Genomic DNA, 19,007 nt, shown 5'->3' with positions numbered 1-19,007 from the left:
TAATTAAAAGCATAGGAAGTAAAACTAATGAGAAATGATAAACGTGTGTAGAGACACGACTAAAGCAATGGATATTTGACTGATTACAAGTTTGCGTATTAATATTAGGACAGAACAAATATAATATACCACGACAAGTTTCTTTATTTCCTGATACTATAAAATGTCGCATATTCAAAAAGTTTTGATATAAATGAAATAAAAACACTATAACCCAAGCGCTTTCAAAATATGAACCTATCATCTTTAGAGGCAAATTCAAGAAGAAATGTCCACCTTTCGAAAGCGCTCGGGTTATAGGGTTTTTATTTTATTTCTATCAAGGTTTTTTATTTAACATGAAAGAGCGTTGGATGTTAGGAAAACTAAGTGTACTGAGACTACAAACTAGAAGTAAAAAAATATAACTTTTAGCTTTGTCTTTAATTGTAGTCTGTTTCAACATTTTCAGACATCTTCAAGAACCATACTTTACTAGATTTGTCTTTAATTCCAGTCTGTTTCAACAATTTCAGACATCTTCAAGAACCATACTTTACTAGATTTGTCTTTAATTCTAGTCTGTTTCAACACTTTCAGACATATTCAAGAACCATACTTTACTAGATTTGTCTTTAATTCTAGTCTGTTTCAACATTTTCAGACATCTTCAAGAGCCATACTTTATTAGATTGGTCTTTAATTCTAGTCTGTTTCAACATTTTCAGATATCTTCAGAGCCATACTTTATTAGATTAGTCTTTAATTCTAGTCTGTTTCAACATTTTCAGACATCTTCAAGAACCATACTTTATTAGATTGGTCTTTAATTCTAGTCTGTTTCAACATTTTCAGATATCTTCAGAGCCATACTTTATTAGATTAGTCTTTAATTCTAGTCTGTTTCAACATTTTCAGACATCTTCAAGAACCATACTTTATTAGATTGGTCTTCAATTCTAGTCTGTTTCAACATTTTCAGATATCTTCAAGAACCATACTTTATTATATTGGTCTTTAATTCTAGTCTGTTTCAACATTTTCAGACATCTGCAAGAACCATACTTTGTTAGATTGGTCTTTAATTCTAGTCTGTTTCAACATTTTCAGATATCTTCAAGAACCATACTTTATTAGATTGGTCTTTAATTCTAGTCTGTTTCAACATTTTCAGACATCTGCAAGAACCATACTTTATTAGATTGGTCTTTAATTCTAGTCTGTTTCAACATTTTCAGACATCTGCAAGAACCATACTTTACTAGATTGGTCTTTAATTCTAGTCTGTTTCAACGACGTTTTACATTTTCAAGAATTATATTTCTTTGGATTCCTTATTTTGCTAGTGTTCTCTAAAAACTTTAGTTTAGTACAACAATTTTATATCCTTAGATCTACCTTAGAATTCGAGGACATTACTGTTGCATCTCTGTTTTGTTCCAGATCTGATTTTAGTGGATTTTCCTCAAAAGTTTATACTACTAGGATTATTTTATTTATATATCTTTTCGTGCATTTCTCGCTATTTATGATAAGTTCGTTCAGTTACATAAAGATTCCCAACTTCACGTATCCCTTATAAATAAATACAAAAAAGAACAAACTGACAACCGAAACTTCGAAAGAAATTTTCGCTCCCAACATAACTATTCGTTACCATAGTGATTTTCCTGACACTCTTAACATATTTTTTTTTTAACTGATAATATATTAAGTTTATTTTTTCTTATCACCTAACAGCTATTCTACAACGAACATTTTATTCACATCGATACTTCTATGACAGCATTTAGAAACTAATAAGAAAATTTATATGCAAAAACGGCTCGTTTGGGTTGAGAAAATATTTTACATAGAAGAGCGAACAACGTTTCGACCTTCTTCGGTCATCGTCAGGTTTACAACGATGTTTGCTCTTCTATGTAAAATATTTTCTCAACCCAAACGAACCGTTTTTGCATATAAATTTCTCTACAAGTGGGTTTTCTCGACATCACTGATTAAGAAAGTTTATATATCTTTCAATTTTCTATGCAAAAATTATCCACAGCCTTAAGAAGTACTCGACTCGTAGTCTGAGAGTCGCAGGTTCGAATCCCTGTCACACCAAACATTCACGGCTTTCAGCCGTGAGGGCGTTTTAATTTTTCAGTCAATCCCACTATTCTTTGGTAAAAGAGTAGCCCAATAGTCGGCGGTGGATGACGATGACTAGCTGCCTTCTGACTAGTCTTACACTGTAAAATTAGGGACGGCTGGCGCAGATAGCCCTCGTGTAGCTTTGCACGAAATTAAAACAAAAAAGTTTTAGAAAAATCATTTTTCCATAAGTGCAGACGAGCCAGAACATTATTATTGAACTTAGGAAGCGCTTCTGGTCACTTCTTTCTGAGAGGGAACCCGCCATCTTTAAGAACATGATGTAGGCGAGCTGTCTTGTACTTAAGAGCGAAATATGTCTCAATAGTTCGTCTTGGTATTCTACAAGCGTCACTGAGTTGGTGCCAATGACGAAAAAATCTGTATCGTCTTCGTGGCTGATCCCACACGAACACACTAGCTGAGCCACTTCTAATACGTTTGTGTTATTTCCTGGAACACTGTGATTGTTTTCTTATTTTTGTCCAGTTGTTGGGCAGAAACAAAATCGGAAATCATGTGTAACTACAGGATACGAGTAGGAAACGCGAAGGCAACTTAAGCAGTTTTTCAAACCAATGTGGCCAGACTTGGAAACTGTCCTTGTAAGACTGTAGGAAACAAGAAAGGAAACGTATGAAGCTAAAAAGCTACGGCCCATGAAATAAAAATATTAGTGGCCTGTCAACAATGTTTCTTATTATATTCTTGTTCATATTAAGAAATAATTTTGGTTTTATTTATGAATTTTTAGCCTTTTATCTCCGCAATGTTATCAAATTGTGTCATTTATTAACAATGTATTTTGTGTTTTTACGACTGACATATTTTGACTTTTGATCAAAGTTATCTAGAGGTATTATTAAGAATGGTGGTTATTTACAAGTGATTTTTATATACCTTTGTTAGCAGTGCTGTCGAGTTGTGCCACGTACGATTTTTGTTTTGTTTATCAAAAAATAATTTTAGTCATTGTTGTCAACGACGTTGAGTTTTGTTGCTTAAAAGCCACGTTTTTCTCACAAAATATTTTTAGTCTCCCTGGTCAATGTCGGCTCGACATGGCCACGTGGCTTAAGGTGTTTGACTCGTATTCTGAGGTTGGCGGGTTAGAATCCCCGTCGCACCAAACATGCTCGTTATAACATGACGGTCAATCCCACTATTCGTTGGTAAAAGAGTAGCCCAAGAGTTGGCGGTGGGTGGTGATGACTAACTGCCTTCCCTCTAGTCTTACACTGCTAAATTAGGGAAGGCTAGCACAGATAGCCCTCGAGGTGCTATGTGCGAAATTCAAAAACAAACAAAGAATCTTTGACAATGTTTCAGTTTAATGAAAAGTTATTTATTTGACATGAAAGGTTAAGGTTCATGGACACGGGTCAAATATGTGATAGCGGTAAACGTTAGTGGAAACAGCGTAATAAGTAGTATTCTAATTACTGCACATACATTTCTCTCTCGTAGTCATGTATGGGATTTTATTACTTAATTAATTATTACAGGAAAATAATAACTTTGTCAGTCATTTTGCGCAGATCGTTTATTATTATTGTCTTTAGTTTGTTTTGAATTTTGCGCAAAGGTACACGAGGACTATCTGCGCTAGCCGTCTTTAATTTAGCAGTGTAAGACTAGAGGGAAGGCAGCTAGTCATCACCACCCACCGCCCACTTTTGGGCTACTCTTTTACCAACGAATAGTGGGATTGATCGTCACATTATAACGTCCCCACGGCTGGGAGGGCGAGCATGTTTGGTGCGACAGGGATACAAACTCGCGACCCTCAGATTACCAGTCGAACGCCTTAAACCACCTGTCTATGCCGGACCGTCTTTATGGATACTTCAGTTCTTACCCAAGGTCACTAATGATTAGAGCCCGTGTGTAGCAGAGAGCTTGTTGTCAGTAGAATGAGACCGAAACTGTTGGTGCCTAATTTGTATCTGAGGACGCCAGAGAACTGATTTATTAGTAAAAATTGTTAATACCCATACCAACCGTCTCGAGATAGATTTTTACTTCAAGTGGTGTCTAATTTAGATTATCTGTCCAATGTTGATGTTCTCCTCTTTATTTGTACTGGGTTTTCAATCTTCTGACTTTTCCATATCCTGATGTGTCACAAATGTTACCATCCTTATATTAGAACTTCATCCATTCAGTTTTTGTGTTGGTGATTTTCGTGAGTTGTACAGCACTTTCAACTCGTTTGTAACTTTACTTCTTGAAAGTAACCTTGTACTGGAAATTGAATTATATATTAGATCAAAACAAGATGATTCTTGGAGAAGCCTCGAGTAGATCAGACAGAAACAATCTATCTCTGGAAACAGACCACAAAATCTTACAATGCAACAAGCTATGTCTTCGGAAGAATCAAAGCAGATGAGACCACGTGAAGCTATTTTTTACGAATGTTTTGAATAGATTAAATTGGAAAACCTTTTAGAGAAGACAACTTTTTCTCGTGAACTTTCTTACAGGTTAGAATTCACTGATTTCGACCGTCTATCTGACGAAACATCAACTGAACGATTACTTCTTTTCGAATAAATATTAATCTTAAGAAAACTGTACATCCTTTTAAGTTTATTTAAAACAAAAAACAACTCTCTATAGATATCCACATTCACTTCACATTGAACTGTAATTCAGATACTGTAGTGTATTGCTTTAGGGACCTCCTAACAGTTTGTATGCTTTTGTAACAAAGACTTTTCCGCTTCTACAGTAAAAGATAAAGTTTGGAACAACTGTGTTAGAACACACAATGAGTTTAGAACAACTGTGTTAGAACACACCATTCTTTTTTTAAAGATGTTCCCAGTAAATAAGAAAACACGAGTTATTTTTGGAAATGTTCTAGTAAATTCTACAACTGGCTGTTTCCTGGGAGAGTTTCAGCTAAATAAGAGTATAGAAAACATTTTTACTGAAGGGTATTTCCTAATAAATAAGACAACAAGTACTTAGTTCCTTGTAGAGATTCCAAGCTGCTTAGATTCTCGAGTCTGTGTTCAACAGATCAGACTACAACGAGTTGAATGTTTAGAAAATGTTAATGCATTAACCACGTCAATTTGTGGCTTTACTCAATAAATTAAAGACAAATCAAACTCTGTCTTGGGGATATTTCGAACAGATTAGGTTATAAAACGTTTCTTTCTGAGATGTTTTTCACTAGATTAGAACACCAAGAAATTAGTTTAAAGATGGGTTCTGTACATTAGGAGACAAACAACAAGTTATTTTGGAGAGAAAGTAATTTGGACTACAATTACCTATTTATTTGGGTCCCTAATGGGTCACAACACATTATCTTCTTTCTTCACGTAGAATTAGACTTGAGTAAACTTAGCTTTGTGCTAAATAAGAAGTTAACATTATTTTAATTTTAAAGTATTCACCACTGTATCGAATAGATGCTTCAGTAGATTAAACAAACAGAATATATTAGGTAATAAATCAATTCTGGTTTACGTGTTATTTCAACTAGTCGCAGAATGTTAGGTTAAATAAAACTTCTTTCTAATTTATAATTTTCTACACCAAATCAAAAAATGAATTTTTTTAAAGAGAGTAGGTAATACATCATAGTATTTTTTATAAATTTCCTAACTAGATGTTCTTTCTTAAGTTTATCACTCGTAATAAAGATTGTTTAACAATTTTCACGAGTGTCAGTTAACAGATTTTAGCCCTTTACCAGAAATACATAGATTAATTAATTTTTAAAATCTAAATAAAAATTATAAGCCAAAAATACGTTACAAAATGTTAAATGAAAACAAATCTCAATTGTTACACATTAAGTTTGTAGAAGGGCCCAGCATGGCCGGGTGGTTAAAGCACTCGACTCGCAATCCGAGGGTCGCGGATTCGCATCCCCGTCGCGCCAAACATGCTCGCCCTTTCAACCGTGGGGGCGTTATAATGTGACGGTCAATCCCACTATTCGTTATTCGTTGGTAAAAGAGTAGCCCAAGAGTTGGCAGCAGGTGGTGATGACTAGCTGCCTTCCCTCTAGTCTTACACTGCTAAATTAGGGACGGCTAGCACAGATAGCCCTCGAGTAGCTTTGTACGAAATTCAAAAACAAACAAACTAAGTTTGTATATGTTGTTAACAATAAATAATCACATTCAATTATTCTACTGCTTTTCTCGTAGAGAGAATAAAACTACATGGTTACTGTAAATCATTAACTTCAGAACTGGATGCTATAGGCTTAGTATTAAATCAGTTTATTTATTTCTATATGGAGTTAGCTCCTTCTCACGAAAGTAAAATCACCTGGTGTCAAATCAACTCAATTAACGCCTAAGCTAGTCGTTGAGCAATTGAAATATTACATTTGCTCATGTACGTTCGGTTGAACTAATCAACACACACACACACAGTGCATTTGAATAAGATATTCATAAAATTTTCAAACTGTGAAAACAGCTAAAACTTATTTATGGTTCGTAATATACTCTTTGATAATTGTACGGTCATATACCCATATTTCACACGTGTATTATGTTTTTGTTTGTTATTTAATTGAATATTCCGTTCACTCAAGAGATAAAACTAAATATGTAGATTGTAAATCATCGGTTGTATACAGAGTCGATCACAAGAGTAATTTGCTTGACAAAAATATAACTAAAAAGAACATTTTTTTTTTCCACTTTGAGTAAACTGCTCTTTTACGATCCAATAATTCCTTGTCCAGTTCCTCCGAGAGAACCCGTAATCACTGACGAACAAGGTCGACAGCTTGAAGGCTTGATAGGACCTTTTAACGAGGGACAGTCTTTGAGTTTGATCTGCCTCGTCAGCGGTGGTTAGTATACTTCAATATTTAACCATTTATTTTTGATGTTCCTAAGTCATTCGAGTCGTTTTCCTGTTAATAACGTTTTTAAGTATTCCAATGTTTCTTTTAAAATTGTGTAATAAGATTTATGTCTCTGTGGTAAAATATATTTACACCAGCGCAAGTATATTTTAAGATATAATCGTTTTAAATTTTCATATTTTTTTTAGAAATGTCTTAAAGTTTGAAATGAAATTTTGCAGCATGAAAAAAATTACAGCATGTCAGTGTTTATATTACTACAACAATGATATTTTGTTAACTAGTGATATGTTATAATTTATCCAAAATTACCTCCAAGAAAAACAGCATTTGTATTATTTCCAACAAAATAAATAATACAAGTTCAGTAAATCTCAGATATACATTTTGTATTTGTATTGATTGTTTCTTCTACATAAGTGACTAACATTATGGTATTTCTACCTAAGTGACTAACATTATGGTATTTCTACCTAAGTGACTAACATTATGGTATTTATACACAACCGTATTTTTACATCAGGAAACCACCAAACATTATTTTTCTGACCCTTACAAACGTGGTTAAACTGCATTTTGGAAAATTTATCCTAATTTAACTTTTAGCATTTATTAGGTATAAATGTGGTATACTTATTGTAATAAATGTTGGAGTGTTTGGTTTTAATTTTTACCAAGCGACAAACAAGCAATAACAGACGTTATTTTTTATTCTTTTGTCTTTTTGGATTATTTTAGTGTCTGAGAAGCATGTATGATGTGAAACTATTTTAGTAATGAACTATTCCAAAGTTCACACTTGTTCGATTCCAAAATTTAAAAGCGTAAAGATAAAAATGGTCAGTGGTGTTCTTATGATGAAAAGATATAGTTTTAGAAGAAATGACTTTTTTGGACACTTTAATTCAGAGACTTAAAAAGCAGTTGAAACACCTTTCATAACTTTCTAATCTCAAGAGTTAAAGAAGAAATAGATAAAGTTATACAGTCAGCGATATAAATAGAATGTCATTATTTGTACTTAAACTTTACACATAAGTTTCAAAACCAGTTGGCATCAAAAGTAAATTTAGGAGGGGCAACTCCATAATAGTGCAGTTACGCTAAAAGCCTATTGTTTGTGTTTCTATCTCTTTGTAATTAGTCAATAAAAAAATGCGGAGATCCATCAGCTTCCGAAACCTGGATCAACTGAGATGAATTTACTAAAGTTTTTTTAAATTTTTAAAACTATCGTCTAGCACTTAACGTATTTTTTATGATTAAATTTTCAAACGTTTTTGTTGAGAAGTAATGTGTGTGTGACTGAGAACTACACTAGTGTATGGTTTTAGGCTTAACAATTAATTATTAAACTTTTCTTAAAGAAGTACAAATTTTATGACTGTGAGCTACAGTAACGTATTTTAAGACGTAACTATTAATTATCAAACCTTTTATTCAATATTTCGGTTCTTACTGTGGTGCAGACTTCATGGTTTATGAAGTGGCGTATTTTAAGACGTAACTATTAATTATTAAACCTTTTATTCAATATTTCGGTTCTTACTCTGGTGCAGACTTCATGGCTTATGACTGTGAGCTACAGTAACGTATTTTAAGACGTAACTATTAATTATTAATCTCTTTATTCAATATTTCGGTTCTCACTGTGGTGCAGACTTCATGGAAATTCCTAAGAAACAATGGTAGAGAGAGGATATTGTGTTATTCACTTGTTTGCATTAGAATCAGAAACGTAAGATAAAAACTAGTTTGTATTTCATACCTACAATCTATAAATTTATTCATAATCCTCACTTGGACTTATGTTAGGATAATACTTTTCCCTATATGAACGATCAAAAGGAAAAAAAAAATGTTTTTAAGAATGTTTTACCCTTAGGAAACACTCTATAAGATTGACCATTCCAAGTAACTTTTGTGTTTTTCTAGGTAAGCCTCGCCCGTCAGTGACATGGTGGCGAGAGTATACTATTCTAGACGATGATTACGATTTTACACCTGAGGATGTGGTGAAAAACCGATTGAAAATCACAGAGTTGAAACGTCATGATTTGTTGGCAATTCTCACGTGCCAGGCTTCGAATAACAATATCACTGTTCCATCGTCAAGTGCAGTGACACTCGATCTAAATTGTGAGTAGCTCAATTATACTGCAGGGGAAAACACCAGACATTTGACAATTACATTTTTACTTCTGATCTATCACGCTATGAAAAATAGGGCATTTATTTAAGTTGTCTAAGTTTAATATTTCTACGCCACACTCAAATGTGATTGTATTATTAATAAATATATTTATTTATTTTACATATTTCTTATGTTGTGTTAATTAAAAAAAAATACTACACAAGCTAGCAGATTACGATTTTCCAATAAATTACTTTTACTTGTCATTATTATGTAGTAAAACCAGTGGAAATTAAAATTCATCCTTATCAGCGACCCCTGCCGGCAGATAAAGAAGTCGATTTGACATGTTCTTCCAACGGCTCTCGTCCAGCAGCAAAGATAACTTGGTGGAAGGACGATAAACAGATGCAACGTACCAGAGAGAGCGTAAATCGAGCGGGAGTCAGCACGAGCATATTGACGTTTTCGCCATCTGCTGAGGATAATGGGAAGCATTTAAGCTGCAAAGCAAAAAATCCTCATATCATAGATTACGTTATAGAAGATAGCTGGAAACTGGAAATCTTCTGTAAGTAATTTTTAACACACTACTTAAATCACAGCAGTATTTACAAAATTTTAAAAATCAGGTACAAAATCTTATTGCCATTATTACGTGATTTGGTTGTTAAAGTCACCTTTGCGACAATAAGAGTCGGATTAATAGAATAACTCAAAGCCAAAGCTTTGAAATTGCAGCGCACTTAAACGGTTATAACATTTAAACACTGCACCTTTAGTTGATAGCAGAGAAATTAAGAATTCCAATTAATATCTTCTCAAAATAAAGTCACAACCACTATTGAAGAATTGAGTTCAAAGTGTTTCTGGCCAGCTTGAAAATCGAACACAGGTTTCTTTCAATAGTATGGTGCTAAAGAAACATGATACAGATGTGCAAAGATAAATCTGTGAGAAGATATGAATGAAATAAGATGGGAAAGGACGGAGAGAAAAAAATTGTTAAAAATAAAATAAATATGTTTATTTTGTTTTCTTTTTCACATGCTGTGTAATTTTATTTGTTTTTTAATAGATTTTGCTTTATACATGTGTATGCAAGACAAGGAGTTAGATCTAGAAAGTGTATGTTCAATGTATGTCTTTATTTTTAATTTTTCTCTGATATTTTATGCATAGATATTTCAGTATTGTTACACTAACGCTTTCCCCATCTGTTGAGGATTATTGGTAGCACTTGTCTTGCAAAACATAAAACCTTAATATGTAGTGTACAAAAATAATTAATACAAGTCACTTCTAAGGGCGTGACACTCGTAATCTGAGGGTCGCGGGTTCGCATCACCGCCGCACCAAACATGCTCGCCTTTTCAGCCGTGGGGGCATTATAATGTGACGCTCAATCCCACTATTCGTTGGTAAAAGAGTAGCCCAAGAGTTGGCGGTGGGTGGTGATGACTAGCTGCCTTCTCTCTAGTCTTACACTACTAAATTAGAGAGGACTAACGCAGATAGTCCTCGAGTAACTTTGCGCGAAATTCAAAACAAAATAAACAATCTAAGTAACTGTTTTCATTGCCATCATAATTCAAAGACGTAGGTTCATTGTCTTGACCAAGCAAATACTCATTTCAATGGTACTACAGTTAACAAGTTCAGTGACTTTCACCAGATTAAAACTTCTAAAATTAGGCTTAGTGATTTTCAAGAAAAACAAACACTTCTAAAGATAATGGTGAAATATTATGGTAAAACGTGAAGTTGTATTTACAAGCTATAATTAAGGCTTCATTGTGAATGAAAAAAAATATTTTTATGTCTATCATGACATAATTAACAAGGTTAAAATATGTCTTAAGTTTTAATTGCCGTTTATCATGTTTATCATAACACAATTAACAAGGTTAAAATATGTCTTAAGTTTTAATTGCCGTTTATCATGACACAATTAACAAGGTTAAAATATGTCTTAAGTTTTAATTGCCGTTTATCATGACACAATTAACAAGGTTAAAATATGTCTTAAGTTTTAATTGCCGTTTATCATGACACAATTAACAAGGTTAAAATATGTCTTAAGTTTTAATTGCCGTTTACTGGTCTGTCGCTGTTCTTGTGTTTCATATAACTTAACATCAAACACCACGTAAGTAAATTATAACTGAACAAATAACAACGTTTGATCATTGTTTTAGCAAGTCACACATTTCACGATACTGAACGAATTATATTATTTTGATCATTTTAACTGTGGTTTTATTTTGATAAACAATTGTCGAGCAGAACTTTGTTTGTTAGATGTAGTTCTTCTCAGGAGCTATATTGGATGTCACGTGTTTCTCTTTATGTCTGCAGTTCCTCCTAAGGTCACACTTCGCCTGAGAAGCAATCTTGCCTCTGAAGAGGTCCAAGAAGGTAATGACGTGTACTTGGACTGTAACATCCAGGCTACTCCTTGGGTTCATTCTATAAGCTGGCAGTTCGAAGGTCAAGAACTAACTAACAATTTTACTTCTGGAGTCAACATTAATAACCAAACGCTTGTTGTCCAGCGTGTCCAACGTTCTCATAGAGGCTACTTTACCTGTTCAGCTAGCAACACTGAGGGCTTGGGCATTAGCAACAAAATTTTCATTGATGTTAAATGTACGACACCAGATAAGTAATTTTAAATGTTAATCAGGATAAGATGTCAGATGACATATCCTCACACGTGTAAAAGTACTATTAATTTTTCATATAGACTACATACTTGAAATTACAACAATAACTTAATCTGTATTATTTTACAGCGCTCACATATCAACCAATAGAAGTACGTGATCACAATACGTCACTTATAAGTAAACCAATAGAAGTACATGATCACTCTACGTCATAAGTAAACCAATAGAAGTGCATGATCACAATACGTCACTAAGTAAACCAATAGAAGTATAATATGGTCACAATACTTGACTTATAAGTAAACCAATAGAAGTATAATATGGTCACAATACATCACTCATAAGTAAACCAACAGAAGTATAATATGGTCACAATACATCACTTGTAAGTAAACCAATAGAAGTATGATGTAATCACAATACATTACTTATAAGTAAACCAATAGAAGTACATGATCACCATACGTCACTTATAAGTAAACCAATAGAAGTATGATGTGATCATAACACATTACTTATAAGTAAATCTTGGAAATAGTTTTGCTATTGTTTGATGAAACGTAAAATATAAACTAAACAAGTTAAGTAATTATTTAAGTAATTTAGAGGGTTTGCAACTGACCTTTGCCGGACATATGTCTTAGGGACGAAAGAGTAAACTCTCTTTGTTATCCTGAAGATGACCTAAGAAGGTCAAAATGTTGTTCTGTACTTTATTTTAATAAAATATCAATACCTATACCAGCCGTCTTGATGTATAAAGAGGTAATTTTTTTCTGAATGTAAAAGTTGAATAATGTAAAAAATAATATATTCATGTTTGTAGACAAATATTACCGAGTTTCGAATCTCTTGTAGATGCTCCACAATGTCAGTTGGGGCAGAAAAGAACCTACGGAGTCGCGATACGAGAGACTGTCACCGTATCGTGTAACCTGGATGCTGATCCAGGTGACGTCACTTTCAGCTGGTTGTTTAATAGTTCCACTAAACAGTCGAGTGAAATACAATACACCAACAATAGAACTCTCAGTGTTGCTACCTTAACACCAGAGACGGACGACGATTATGGGTCATTACTTTGCTGGGGTACAAACGACATTGGTATACAACGAAAACCATGTGTCTTCACTATAGTACCTGCCGGTAACTGAGTTCTTTCTTTTTAATCTTATAAAATGTTGCTCTAGATGTGTTACTTGATGTACTTCTGACATTTTAGTTTTATTCTATAGACATAATTTTGAAAGAACGTTTTCTAACAAAATATCTCCGAAAGTGATAGGCCAGGCATGGCGAGGTGCTTGGAGCGCTCGACTTGTGATCCGAGGGTCGCAGCTTCAAATCCCCTTCACCCTTTTAGCTGTGAAGACGTTATAATGATACGCCCAATCCCACTATTCGTCGATAAAAGAATACCCCAAGAGTCGACGGTGGGTGGTGATTATTACAAATAATGATGTATATGGAAAAATTTTAATGCAAGCCCGACATGGCTAGGTGGTTAAGGCACTCGTAACCTGAGGATCACGGTTCGAATCCCCGTGAAACCAAACATTCTCGCCCTTTCAGCCGTGAGGACGTTAAAATGTGACGACCAATCCCACTATTCTTTTCTTAAAGAGTTGGCGGTGAGTTGAGATAACTAGCTGCTTTCCTTCTAATCTTACATTGTTAAATTAGGGAAAGCTTGCGCGAGGCTTTCTATTTTAGAAATGTATCTGTGAATAACTATGTGGACGTTAATTAAAATAATAAAACTTTCCCTGTAAATTAATTAGGAAAGTATATTTTCACCTATTTATTTGTGTTTTTTTTCCTTACGGCAATGTTTGCTTTACCAGTTTAATTTGTGTGCTAAGCCTATAAATTATTATTTATTTTTATTTTTAAATTTCGCGCAAAGCTATTCGAGGGCTATCTGCGCTAGCCGTCCCTAATTTAGTAGTGCAAGACTAGAGGGAAGGCAGTTAGTCATCACCACCCACCGCCAACTCTTGGGCTACTCTTTTACCAACGAATAGTGGGATTGACAATCACATTATAACGCTCCCACGGTTGAAAGGGAGAGCATGTTTGGTGCGACGGGGATTTAAACCCGCGACCCTCGGATTACGAGTTGAACGCCTTAACACACTTAGTTATGCCGAACCAAAGCGTATAAATAAACGCTGTTCAAAATCTGTCTGATTAACCGCTTTGCTATGGTTATGTAACTTTCATCATTTTGGTAAAATAGTTCTTATAATGCTTATGAAGTCTTTTCGTTTCAAATTATTTGACAATCTGAAAACAAGTGTAACGTTAGTAATTATCCACTTATAATAAAATATAGTTATTTCACCAAAAGCCACCAAGTCACCTGTTTTAAGCACTTGCATAACTTTACAGTAGTGTATTGTCTGCCAGTCAATCACCTGACACTAAAATGGCATCACATAAGAAATGCTTAAGGTTACAATACATACTTTCCTAACTTCAGTACAAGGTGCGCATGCCATGAATCATAAAGATAATTATGCACTCTTTAGGCTAAAACAGAGCATGAGATAAGAACCTCAAAATTTTATCTTTGATTATGATTTCGTTCACTTTTGAAACAAAAAACGCTGAGGAAGTACATCTAGTTTTAATAATTGGAGTCAATGTATATCAGTAGTGACAGAGAGTTTTTCAAAGGTTTATTTAATAATCGACTTTATAACCAATGTATAATCCTTTTTAAAGAATGGCTAGAGAAACACGCTGTAGGTCAAAATAACCCACCCCGTAAAGAAATAATTTTAATTCATTTATCCTTGATAATCAAAACATAATATCTGAAATATTTTATAATCCTGCACTTTTGATTACGGTAAGATTAACTATTTTATTAATAGCCTCTAGCTTTGGTATACGACATTAACCCTAACCAAACCAGTGAGCTTAACCTAACAAATATATCATAAAGGGCCCAGCATGGCCAGGTGGTTAAGGCACTCAATTAATAATCTGAGGGTCACATCAAACATGCTCCTCTTTCAGCCGTGGGAGCGTTATAATGTGGCGGTTAATACTACTATTTGTTGGTAAAAGAGTGAACCAAAAGTTCGTTGTGGGTAATGATGACTAGTTGCCTTCCCTCTAGTCTTACACTGTTAAATTATGGACAGCTAGCGCAGTTAGCCCTTGTGTAGCTTTGTACGAAATTCAAAAACAAACAAACAAACAATATCAAAACGTTGGCTCATGCATACTTGCTCTCTCGTTGCGAGTTACCCTTGACAAAAATATTAAATCTTTATTAATAGGGCTGCACTTATAGTGGTCTATTTCGACAAAATGAAAGTTCATAAAAAAGATGTTCATGGGTTTACCTAATTATAGATAAAAAATAATGAATAATAGCGATTTAAAGAAATCTGCAATGTATATATATCTTGGTTCACATAATCAAATGTATTGCTGGTTAAATAGAAACTAAGAAAATTAGGTAAAAATAGCATACTATTTGTAGTCTACATGATGTAATGGCGAAAAGATTGACCTATATAGAGGTTTAAAATTTTGCTTTGATAAAAAGCTTTTTACAGATTTATTTTCGTAAACTAATCGATTAGTTGGTAATAAAACATTACAAAAAAGAGATTGTTCATTCGTGTTCTCCAATGAATTAGAAGAACTGGCAATACTCTTGATAGTGAAGTACGATATATCGTTCTCAGGATTCAATTATACTGGACTAGAAAGATTAAGATTCGTCAATTTGAAAATGCAAACATTTTATTTTCATCAGTTATTTTCTCTGTATGTATTAAAAGGAAATTATGTTTAATAAGTTTTATATAGCATTTTACTTACACCTCACGTTGATGTATTACACACTCACCTGTAAAAACAGGTTCCAGTTTCAACATTTAACTTGATCTAAAGAGTACAAACGATCGCGTGACACACGTGCTAAATATGTGACCCATTAAGCCTCATTTTAACATTTTTATCGGGAAACAATAGCTCGAATTTATTCACTTGTTTATAAACTAATCATTATTTTACATTTTGAGGGAATAGTGTTAGAAAACTAGAAACAATTATCTATTTCCAAATAGAATATTCTTTTATAACATCAATGTGTATTTATTCATTTAGTTTAGGTGTTGCTTTGTGCTTTAAAATTGTAACTTGTGTTATCTTAAACATAAAACATTGAATAGTCTTTCGGAAATCAACTAACTTCAACTCAGCTCAAACCATATGAATATCCAACAGACTGTAATAACTGATATCGTGTTTAGTTTACCTTATTACTATTCATATCTGTTTGTGGTTTGGTTTTTCTATAAACATAAAGCAATCGATTTAGATGTCCATAGTGGTTTTTTTTTGCGATGAAATAAGGTAAAACGTGTATTTAAAATCAGGTTTGATTTGTTGTTTATTTCTCTCTATTTGATTTTTTATTAAAGTTATCACTTCGTACTTTTGAAATCTAAGCCTGCTGTTTATTGTTCACGGTTCGTGTTTTGAAATACATTGTTGGAACACGACAAGAAAACTAAATACATTCGCGACCTTTAACAAATAGGTTTCATCAAGAGCTAGGGTTGATTTACCGAAGAACTCCGTAACCTTAGAGAGGAGAATCTAATGAAAGATAGGATCTCTATGTTACGAAACCTAGGAGATTCTTTCCTTCTGTGCTTCGTTTTTCTTTTCTTTGATTTGTTTTTATTATACGAGTATTTATTTCCTTCACAAGCACGATTTTTAAGATATACATTTTCCCCAGTTATTAACTCGTTCAAAAATGCTGATTTAAAAATATATGAATGTCTTCGTATCAGTTCTAGGTAAATTACCATTTTGTGCATAAGCAATACATAAGTATTACTTTGTTCACCTACGCTACAGCAAGTTGTCTTCTCTGCAGTACCCCGATATTTGCATTTAGAAAGCCCACAACGCAGCTTTTAACTCTTGATTAAGTTTGCAATCGAACACTACGCATACGTTCTTCTATAGAGCAGTTTATCTTGTTTACTGTGGTTGAACTAACTTACAAACTGAACAGTTTTAAAAGCAAGTGTCGATTTTTCAACCATATGTATATCGGATTTTTTTTTTCTTAGTTAGTATTAGAAATATAGCCACTACTTTAGAACAATTCTAAAATTATCAGATCCATGAAGACTTCTTCCTATAGTCGTTATTTTGGTATTTTTAAAGATTCAAAAAATTATAAGGAAAGTTAACTTTGTTGTTTCATAACATGGTATTGTTTTGGTCTATTTATTACTGTCTTCACATTTTTGAAAGACAATTCTCCATTTATTTTCTCTGAACTTAACTTATCAACAAGTTTTAATAGATGTATTTTATTACATTTCAGGTCCTCCTGAGTCGCCGTACAATTGCTCAGTTCTGAATCAGACGGAAAGTCTGATATACTTAGAATGTGTGGAAGGAAACAACGGAGGGCTGAGTGCAGACTTCATTCTGGAGGTGTTCAGTGTGGGACGTGGGAAGTTGCAGGCCAACGTAACGTCCCCAGTACCCATGTTTATTGTGAGAGGACTTCCCGCAGGAACTGCTCTAAGACTTCTTGTCTTTGCTGCTAATTCAAAAGGTCGCAGTGAACCAGTTATAATATCAGCTACAACACTGAGACCAGCAGAGAAACTCATGAACAAAAGTAAGATTACATTTCTATCAGGCATCATCATACACCATCTCTGGTATTTAGCTTCTTGGTGTGTATCATACACCGTCTCTGGTATTTAGCATCTCAATGTGTATCATACACCATCTCTGGTATTTAGCATCTCAATGTGTATCATACACCATATCTGGTATTTAGCATCTCGGTGTGTATCATACACCATCTCTGGTATTTAGCATCGCACTGTGTATTATACACCATTTCTGGTGTTTAGCATCTCAATGTGTATCATACACCATCTCTGGTATTTAGCATCTCAATGTGTATCATACACCATCTCTGGTATTTAGCATCTTAATGTGTGTTATACGTCATCCCTGATATTTAGCATCTCAATGTGTATCATACACCATATCTGGTATTTAGCATTTCAATGTGTATCATACACCATCTTTGGTATTTAGCATCTCGGTGTGTATCATACACCATCTCTGGTATTTAGCATCGCACTGTGTATTATACACCATTTCTGGTGTTTAGCATCTCAATGTGTACCATACACCATCTCTGGTATTTAGCACCTTAATGTGTGTTATACGTCATCCCTGATATTTAGCATCTCAATGTGTATCATACACCATCTCTGGTATTTAGCATCTCAATGTGTATCATACACCATCTCTGGTATTTAGCATCTTAATGTGTGTATCATACACCATCTCTGGTATTTAGCATCTTAATGTGTGTTATACGTCATCCCTGATATTTAGCATTTCAATGTGTATCATACATCATCTATAGTATTTAACATTTCAATGTGTATCACACGGCATCTATAGTATTTAACATTTCAATGTGTATCACACGGCATCTATAGTATTTAAAATCTCAGTGTGTATCACATTACAGCACTGGTAACAAATTAAGTAATAACACTTGTAGACAATTTCGATAAAAACTTATTTAGGCCAGTTAGTGTCTCTCTTTCAAGAGGTTTATTCCTATATAAATGGGTTAGTATCTCTATTCATAAGTGTAAAACTATACACCAATTACACTTGCAAACATATGAGAGTATCAAGCAGAAGTGATTACAAATTATCAAATCGTCAAGACTCCGCAGTTCGTACATATTACAAAGACACCAACCGTCTTGATTTAAAAATTTCGAAGTCATCTGATCTAGAGCATTCAATTTTGAACTTTTAATTAAAGAAACTTTAGCTATTATAAACAAACTCCCAACTTTAGGAAAAAATATAGATTCGATTAATAATTGTTTTTTAATTGACTTAGTTCGACATTCTGTATTTTACCTTTACAAAATGTTGGAACTTTGCCAATTTTGTACTTGATATATCTTGGTGAAGATGGAACGTGTACGTTCTGTAATGTCCTAGAATTAAATGAATCTCGTCCTATCAGTATCTTTGTTCGTTTGTTACAGAGGTTAAAATCCCTCATCTTTTCGTTGTAATTCAGTCCAAGTGTTGTAATTTTGAAGTGGAAATGACGTCCAAAATTGGCTCTCTCTATTGGAGAACATTACATTACAGAACATTCCAAAGTATCTAAACCCAGTTATTATCATTTGACCGCTGA

The 19,007-nt window shown here is 33.7% G+C and overlaps 1 pseudogene across 1 annotated transcript in view; it reads left to right on the top strand.

The window, feature by feature from the left end:
- LOC143231674 (neural cell adhesion molecule 2-like) overlaps positions 1-19,007 on the top strand; it is a 239,095-nt pseudogene that overhangs the window by 205,737 nt on the left and 14,351 nt on the right. Inside the window, exons 3-8 of the transcript XR_013017108.1 lie at positions 6,839-6,949; positions 8,900-9,103; positions 9,376-9,669; positions 11,457-11,747; positions 12,626-12,913; positions 17,136-17,438. The product of XR_013017108.1 is annotated as a neural cell adhesion molecule 2-like (transcript). The remainder of the gene's footprint in view (positions 1-6,838; positions 6,950-8,899; positions 9,104-9,375; positions 9,670-11,456; positions 11,748-12,625; positions 12,914-17,135; positions 17,439-19,007) is intronic.

The sequence above is a fragment of the Tachypleus tridentatus genome, chromosome 11 (assembly GCF_004210375.1).
Source record: "Tachypleus tridentatus isolate NWPU-2018 chromosome 11, ASM421037v1, whole genome shotgun sequence".
NCBI lineage: Eukaryota > Metazoa > Arthropoda > Merostomata > Xiphosura > Limulidae > Tachypleus > Tachypleus tridentatus.
Note: the sequence above shows the minus strand (reverse complement) of the source record. Positions and strands in the feature narration are given on the sequence as shown.